This window comes from Amblyomma americanum, chromosome 4, assembly GCF_052857255.1.
Source record: "Amblyomma americanum isolate KBUSLIRL-KWMA chromosome 4, ASM5285725v1, whole genome shotgun sequence".
Lineage (NCBI taxonomy): Eukaryota > Metazoa > Arthropoda > Arachnida > Ixodida > Ixodidae > Amblyomma > Amblyomma americanum.
This window is the reverse complement of record NC_135500.1, coordinates 128,633,713-128,642,823: the sequence shown is the minus strand read 5'-3', so window position 1 is coordinate 128,642,823 and position 9,111 is coordinate 128,633,713. Positions and strand designations below refer to the sequence as shown.

General features: G+C 47.5%; 1 non-coding gene across 1 annotated transcript; it reads left to right on the top strand.

Annotated features, from left to right (window-relative positions):
- Nucleotides 1-2,305: 2,305 nt before the first annotated feature.
- Nucleotides 2,306-2,377, top strand: TRNAS-ACU (transfer RNA serine (anticodon ACU)). Its single transcript has one exon. It is a non-coding gene; the product is annotated as a tRNA-Ser (tRNA).
- The last annotated feature ends 6,734 nt before the right edge of the window (nucleotides 2,378-9,111 follow it).

The window sequence follows — 9,111 nt, the reverse complement described above, 5'->3', positions numbered from 1 at the left end:
GAGAAGCAGTCACACAACCAGATTATGATACGACCTAACTATATGCGCAGGCTCTCTGCTCGTCACGAATGTCCGGACCCCTACTATCCTACTATCTGCACGTGGTAGCGATTGTGGCTCGGCTTGAGCCAGTGAGCAGGCCTGTGCACTTTCCTTTTCTTTCTTCCTGACAACAACAACAACAACAACAACAACAACAACAACAACAACAACAACAACAACAACAACAACAACAACAACAACAACAACAACACACACACACACACACACACACACACACACACACACACACACACACACACACACACACACACACACACACACACACACACACACACACACACACACACACACACACACACACACACACACACACACACACACACACACACACACACACACACACACACACACACACACATACACGCACACACATACACACACGCAAGCACGCACGCACGCAAACATGCGCAACGTAGAGTACTTGTTAAGTACATATTACATACACCCTGTTCACTTTGTACGGTATGCACTACAGTGAAAGATTTTGTACGTGATCTCAACAACAATGATTAGGACACAAATGTAAGAATGTGTTGGGCATTAGAGGCTAGACTGCAGTACTCTTGCTTCTGAGTTACGAAGTTACGAACTTGCCCTGGTCACCCTTAACTGATAACATAACTGATAGCGCTGAACTTGTACGGCATCCGATAACAAGTGTTCCCATTTTCGTATCCCAACCTGTATGGTCCATTCGAGTTTCGTTTGTTCACAGTGGTGTGACTATGTACACTGCATACATATGTTGTATATGTAGTCGTCAGAAACCGGCGCTCACTGATGGTCGCAATTTTTTGCGACGTACCAAAATGTGGATACCAAAACCTGGGGCCAGTTTGCCTTGCGAAAATAAACTGTCTCTACTTGGTTGACAGCACTGCGTTGCAGGTGCATCCTCCACATTACTTTTATGATGCAATGTTGATGAATTTTTGCGGAGCAAAGGCAGCTTTGGCCAAAGATCGCCACGGCACAAGGCGTTTTCGACTACTCAAGGTGGAATCAAGGCCCATCTTCCTAGCATTTCTCCGTAGATAAGCCGAGCACCAGGCCTGGGGAAAGCTTGTAACGAGTGTATCCCTGGTGGGCACCCGGCGGAATAGGAGGTCGAGTCCCGAACCTCCCGCATGCGAGGCGGATGCTCAAACCACTGGGCCACCACAGCGGTCGCACCATATTTTTGACTTCTTGCTCACGATCATGACCACATAAAACCACAGACAGGTTTTTTTATATGGAGTACCAACATAATTTGTTTACATGCCGTAAAGCATTTAACGCTTACATTCGCAGCACAGCACTGATGGACTACGTTCGCACCAAAGTAAAAGCAGACGGCAGGCGTACGTTACCAGAAAGAACACCAGTGTCGGCGCTTGACACTAAAGGAGAGTTCACTCGGCTACAAGAGATGTCCTTAAACAAAATCATTTCAAGCGCAACGTACACCCCGCACACACTTCCAAGGTGGTCTCTTTTCGAGACAAGAAGCATGCACAACAGCTGCACCCACTGCCAAGAACACTGTAGAGCAGATCTACAACACCTTATATGGACTCGCCCATCTTTCTCGCGAGGGAGACACAAAATTCAGAACATACCACATGACGACATGGCCATCCTAGCATAATAATAATAATAATAATAATAATAATAATAATAATAATAATAATAATAATAATAATAATAATAATAATAATAATAATAATAATAATAATAATAATAATTGGTTTTGGGGGAAAGGAAATGGCGCAGTATCTGTCTCGTATATCGTTGGACACCTGAACCGCGCCGTAAGGGAAGGAATAAAGGAGAGAGTGGAAGAAGAAAGGAAGAATGAGGTGCCGTAGTGGAGGGCTCCGGAATAATTTGGACCACCTGGGGATCTTTAACGTGCACTGACACCGCACAGCACACGGGCGCCTTAGCCTTTTTCCTCCATAAAAACGCAGCCGCCGCGGTCGGGTTCGAACCCGGGGCCATCCTAGCATACCAGATACGATCAAGCTCCAAAGCACAACATGCGATCGCGTCCATGCTACACGCGCCCCAATACACGGCTTAGAAGCAAAACCCCTGGGCTCTAAACTTTTGACAAAGGCTGCACATTGTACTCTTCAAAGATATAAGCGTCCTTTCTTGCTCTAATGGTGAGCTATGCAGTGCAGTGCGGAAAAGCGAATGAAGATTTCTTGCGCGAGCCCAACAATCCATTTCCACATTAAAAAAAAAAATTGAACCCGCCGCGGTGGCTCAGTGGTTAGGGCGCTTGACTACTGATCGAGAGTTCCCGGGTTCGAACCCGACCGCGGCGGCTGCGTTTTTATGGAGGAAAAACGCTAAGGCGCCCGTGTGCTGTGCGATGTCAGTGCACGTTAAAGATCCCCAGGTGGTCGAAATTATTCCGGAGCCCTCCACTACGGCACCTCTTCTTCCTTTCTTCTTTCACTCCCTCCTTTATCCCTTCCCTTACGGCGCGGTTCAGGTGTCCAACGATATATGAAACAGATACTGCGCCATTTCCTTTCCCCCCAAAACCAATTATTATTATTATTATTAAAAAAAATTCAAGGGGACACCTGTGCTCCGCTTTAAGGGTATGACGCGACAGCGTAAAGGGTAATCTCGATAACGTAACTTTCTTAGTGCGCGCTCGCACTATTGCGGCACACTTGTTTCGGCCGTAAGTGCGGGACGCGAGCACGAAGAGAGCGCCGGCGTGCGCTCGATACGGCCCCGCTGCTTTGCACGGCCGCCAGGGGTCGCCCGATTCCGGCAACAAGGGCACCAAGCGAAGACACGCTTGATTAGCAGAGGGTTGCCGCGGCTGGGCCTCCCGACGACCCCTCGCTGCTCAGCTGTGGGTATATACAACACGGTGGTTGGCCGACACGCTCCGACGGTGTTGCCGGATTAGTGAACCCGTCTGGGAGCCGGCGGATTGCGAAAACGTTTCGGAACAGCCGGAACCAAACGGTGTATAGCGTCAAATTAAGAGGGGAACACGGGAATCGCCAGCGTGCGCGGTTTTGTATTTAAACGAAAGGTTAGCTCCCGCGAAGTAGGACGTGGGCTCGATGGTTTTCTAGATTAATACGGGTTAGACTGGAACAGGACTATTAGTGACGAAATTGGTGGGCACATTAATATGGGATGGTTATCTCGGAGCTGCGGATCTGAGAAAGTGATTGTTATCGAGAAGAAGAGATAATTTTGTAAGCATCTGAGAGTAATTGTTGCAGAGTGGAGCCATTCACTTAGCCCACGGCTGTATTAGTGTGGCCTTAAATTTTTCCCAATGAGTACAGCGAGAAACATAAGAATCAAGAAAGATTTAGAGCCAATGGAGGCGGTCGATATAAAATTCTCACGTTTCATGCTCAACAATTCTGGACAAAAACATTTTTCAACGGGAAAGAGTTTATGAAGGCATTTTTTTTTTCATATATTGCAAGATTTCACTCTAACAATCAATATATTCGTAGATATCCCGTCGCCAGGCTTCCATTTGTTTGTTATTAACGTGTTAGCTATAGTCAAAAGCGTTAGCCATAATTTTTTTAAAGGCAGTCTTTAACTGCTGGATGCGAGCGATGGAAAAACTTTAAAAGAAAGATATTGCTGCACATCGGTAGAATACATCTTTACCTTCAATATCTCCATAACAGTACCTTGTAATTTGCCAATATTCAAAATGTTTGTCCAAGAATGTTGGGCGTGAGCATACTGTACCATACTAAATGCACTGCACTTTGCAGCAAGAGTGCAGTAATCTCTGTTCCAGATCTAGCAAAGGTGGGAAACATTAATTTCAAGCACGTACTCAGTGCTCTCAGCTTGCTTCTCATATTACCTTATTGCACAAAACTGCGAAGGATTTCGCGCCGCCGCTTACCGGTATTTCGACACCAACATGAAACGAGCAGTCACTCCCATTCGTCCGAAAGTTAAAAGCTTGCTCAGCCATTACGCTAAAATTTGAAACTCCTCTTTCCTGTATGGGCGGCTTTTCCGCAACTTCTGGCACGGGGAGCCTTGGTTCGAACAATGACAAAGCGATAACAACCCTCGTGGAGCCCCTTGCGACCACACGCCAATGCTATCATGGCTCTTCATGCCAGCATGTGCGATTTTCCCTTCCTTTATCCTTATTGTTTGCCTTTCTGCTCGAAATTTCACCTCACAACTCGCCAACGTTTGTTTTTGTATGAATTTTTGAGTCTTCAATGCCATTCATCTCAACCAGACAACAGCTTTGCGCATGGTTTTCTCGAGACTTAGTCAACTGAGAACCGGGAGGGAATAAGTTAGTGAAATTCAGTGAAATTAACGCCTATTATAGAAATATACTCAGCCTAATAACACAACTAATAAATCAATAATAAAGGGCGAAAAGTTGGGCGAGTTGGCGCTGTTTGTTTCGCGACGTTTTCTTTCGTCTTCGTCTGTCGCGCTGTAGAATTATGGAACATATACTTTATTCTAACTTTATGCAAAAAATAAAAATTTTGTCCTCCTCGTTGTGTAACTCAAAGCGCACACATTTCTCACGCAATCCTGCGTCTATCCGATATGGCAGATTGGCCGCTAATTTTAATGAACTTCATGATGGGAAAACAGCCCAAAGGAGAACGAAACACAAAGACAAGAGGGGAGACACCGCAAGCGCTGACTCGCAAATGAAGATTTAATGAAGAAACGCACGTAGATAACCACCACTAACACGATAACACGATAACACGATAACCACCAATAGCTGTGCACGTCATAGCCACGCCAAAGCGAGATTACGCGCATGCCATGGAAAAGGGTTAGTAAGCAAGGACCGAGTGCAGCCGGTCGCCCAGGTAGCCAAATTCACAATCTAAGAGGAACACAGAAGGGTCGCTGGCTCACCGGTTAGCATTTTCGGTAATGAAAAAGGCTTCCATCACTTCACGAGTGACCTGATCTGGATGGTGGGAAAGAACAGAAGTTCTTTGAAAGAGGGGTCGGCATTTACAAACCCTGCATTGTGCAGGAAGGTTATCCCGCGAGTCACTGTCGAGAGAACTGCGGTGCTCGAGAGACCTCACATTAACGCAGCGCCCGGTCTGACCGAGATAAACTTTACCGCAAGACAGCGGCAGACAGTAAGCAACGCCCTTTCTACAGCTGATGAAAGGCGACACGTGTTGCGTTGCACAGGTCCTCCGACCCTTGTGTCTGCCGACCCCCAATTTTCGGTCCACCTGTGAACAAATTGCAGCAAGCTTCTTTGGTGCCGACAACCTTCCCTAACCTCGTACCTCCTGCCCTGGCGATGACGTGGCCGGGAAAACCACTGCTTGTTAATCTTACAACTTGCTCCGACACACTTTCCGCAACACACTGGTGACACGACCTGGAACTGGCAGCTTTAAGGCACGAAACCGCAATGCTGTCCTTAATCAATTTTGAGCGTCCCGACTCGTGCCCGAGGAGTGGCTTAGCGGTGCGCGGGCGAGACATCCAGCAATAATAACCCGTCGTGGCCCTTAAAGACAAATCGAGGAAACGTAGTCCATTCTCCACGGGAACTTCTGTCGTGAAATGGAGACCATAGCCAAATTGTCTGGAAAGCCCAAGAGCACCTGCTATCCTTGTTCAAAGGTCAGACCCTTTCACGTATCTGAACGCCTTTGCGAACAGTCCTGCGGAAGCACCGGCCACTTTTCTGTCCATTGCACTCAAGAATATGTTGCTGAGCGCAGGTGCAACCCTCTACCCAATGCACACGCCGGCCTTCTGGACAAAGAGGGAACCATCCCACCCGATAACTGTCGACTTCAGGTAAAAGGACAAAACTTCACGAAACGTGTCAACGGATATACACCGCATCGGCTCATGAAGCTAACCGCGTCGTTGTCGTCAATGTTGCAAGATTTGACACTTTCCATCAGTTCTTTGTGCGGCAGCGAATAGAACAGAACAGATTAATGAACTTGTTTTTCAGGTCCCCGGTTTGTGCACTTTGTGCCGCCTTTAGCATGTTAGTTGGCATGGCTGCACAGGGCAACGAATTTTGTGCAGATCAGAGGAGAATTTCGTTTGTCAGCAACCTGAGATATTTAGAGACAAAAAATTCTAATCTAGTTTTATGCTAAATCAGTATTTAAAACTCAGACCTGAATTACAGCTGCAACCCGCCTTCACTCTTATATTTTTATTGTGCATGCGATCCAATATAAAGCGTAATCAAAATTAGGCTTTCAGCGTTTTTAAAGGCCATGTCATAAGCGGTGCACGAAAAGGATATATGAACAGGCGGACCCAAAGTGAGCTGATAACCGAAAACGTCAATCAGTTAACCAACAAGATTTAATTATAAACATTTTTTCACTGCAATTAACGTGTATGTTTGTACTGGAGAATTGGGGGCGGTCGCACTCGACTATTCGATTCAGCAGAAATCTAACACGCACGTGTTCCCGGATATTCACCACTAAATTTTCAACTCTGTCTGCACAATCACGCATGCAAGACAATGACAATCGCCGGTTAACTGCATCTATATTCGACGTAAATGTCGCTCATGGTGTTTATTGGATTTCACTGGATGAAAATTAAAGGGGATTGGTTTATTTAGCTTCATCTATTGGTTTGCGTCGCCGGCAGACGAAACGCCATATGCAGTGGCTCAGACAGTCACCGACTTGCATGCGCATAATTACGTGGATTGGGCTGGAAATTTGGAGGCGAGTATCTTGGAACACGAGCGTGCTACGGGGATTCCGCTCTAAGTTTCCAACACATGCGAACAGCAGTAACTAAAATGTTAAACTGATTTTAGCTCCTTCGGAGATTGGCGATGGCACTTATTCTCTCACTTTGTAACTTGCCAGGAACCATCACCATAACTAGCCGCCGCGGTGGCTGAGTGGTTATGGCGCTCGGCTGCCGGCCCAAAAGACGTGGGTTCGATCCCGGCCGCGGCGGTCGAATTTCCATGGAGGCGAAATTCTAGAGGCCCGTGTACTGTGCGATGTCAGTGCACGTTAAAGAACCACAGGTGGTCGAAATTTCCGGAGCCCTCCACTACGGCGTCTCTCATAGCCTGAGTTGCTTTGGGACGTTAAACCCCTATAAACCAAACCATACTATCACCATAACTATAAGACCTAACTTCCGACCCCCCCCCCCCCCTTCCAGGGTCACAATACACTGCAAACACTCATACCGCCTCTGACACGGCCAGTGTGCGCATGTTGGGGCATGGAAGGTGAGCAGTAATAATTTCTTCGTCGGACGAACTGTTTCGTGAAAAGTCTATTCTCCGCGAGTTTATTCGTGCCCGTGTCCTGGCAGTCGCTAAGATTAATCGAAAAGTGCGCACTGTTCTGGACCAAATGACGCCGCTGTGGACTACGTCCAAAGAAGCCAATAAACGGATGGTTCGGCATTCTGATGCGTTCACGCGATTCGACTCTTTCGAGTCGGCGCACGGGAGAGGGCGCTGTTATATGTCTTTGCCCGCAGTCCTCGAAGGTCTTCTCAGCTACATATTGACAAAAAGAAGTTCACTCAACCCATTGCTCCAGCAGTCGTGCCATAAATCATAGAGACTTATTGGAAACGTAGAGTGTAGATAATATTTTCATGAAGAAAATCCTCTCGCGTTCAGCAAAGGTCGGCACATCCAGTGAAGAGCGCCGTTGCTACAACGCAGCCGATTCATTCAGAGCGCGCACTACGGGTTGTCGGTCATGTCTTCAACTGGCCTGCAGCCTTTTTTCGTCCAAAGAGCGCGCGAAACTGGCAAGGGTCGGCAGTGGGCAGCGGTCGTGAGGCCAAACTCGGCGGCTGCTTGACCTCCACGACACCAGCAACAACCCTCGCCGCCGCCGACGGCGCTGGGCTCGCAAGCAGCAGGCCCGCTCGCCGCGGACACTCGACACAGGATGCGCGGCTCTTGTTATGCGCAGCAATGGGTGCCTCTTCGTTGACCCGTGCTCGATGTCGCTTAGTTGCGTGCACTTGGTGTGCACACGCTGCGCGACTACAATTGGGAGCAACCGGTCGTGGCTGAGCTCGTCCCCGTTTCCGCTCTTTAGGATGCAAACAGTGTCCACGACTTTTGGATCTATTCTGTGCAGAACTGGAAGCAAAGCAAATAGCTATCAATCTTAAGAACTTAATGTCTGCCCTCATACCTGCACCGACGCAAAATCTGCTTCAGCTAGGGTTCAAGCTTGAATCTGGAGAAAATAAGTCCTTTTAGAATGGTCATAAAATAGTCAGGTGATTCTATGGCGTCACCTAGCAAAAGCTGATTGCTCGAAGAGAAACTCATTGTCACTAGTCACCAGGTGGCCACGATATGTTATGACGTCACAGAGATTTGAATTAGTGACGCCAACGACATTGCCAACCGCGAAAAAGACCTTCCCCTACATACAACTATTTCTGTGCAAAAAAAAAGGGGGGAGGGGTGACGGTATGCTTTTTCCGGAGATCAGGGTGAACAAATTAACATTGTTACAACAGTGCAAAAAAACAACAACAAAACGACGATGAACAAAGACGAAAATGCAAGGCAACACAGCATTCGCTAGAAACTGCTTTATTCAAAGGGCACGCATGTATGGGAAAGATAGCAGCAAGGAAGGAAAAATAACACAGCAAAAGTAAAAGTAAAAAGCATCGCGTGAGCAGGCCACTCATGCACAAGGATATGTAGCCCGTACCCTACATGTTGGTACCAATCATTCCGCCCTTCCCTAAGGGAGGGAACAAGTTGCCTCTTCGTCTCTGAACGAAAGAACAAGCTGGTGTCCAAGCTGTAGTCTCGCTGGCTATCTGACCGGCTTGTGCCCGAACCAAACCTGTTGCACTGCACGGAGCGAAAGCTGTGTACACTACGCGAGCTTCGACTTAACCACACACTAGTACCAAGTCGCATCCATTCCTTGTCGGGATAACCGAAGCAGGGGTCATGTTTATCCACAAGCACGTCAGTTTCCTTGTTTCGATCCGTCCCTCTCCTGCCTATCGAAAATGCCTAAGGCATGGCGTTGAGATGCCATTTAA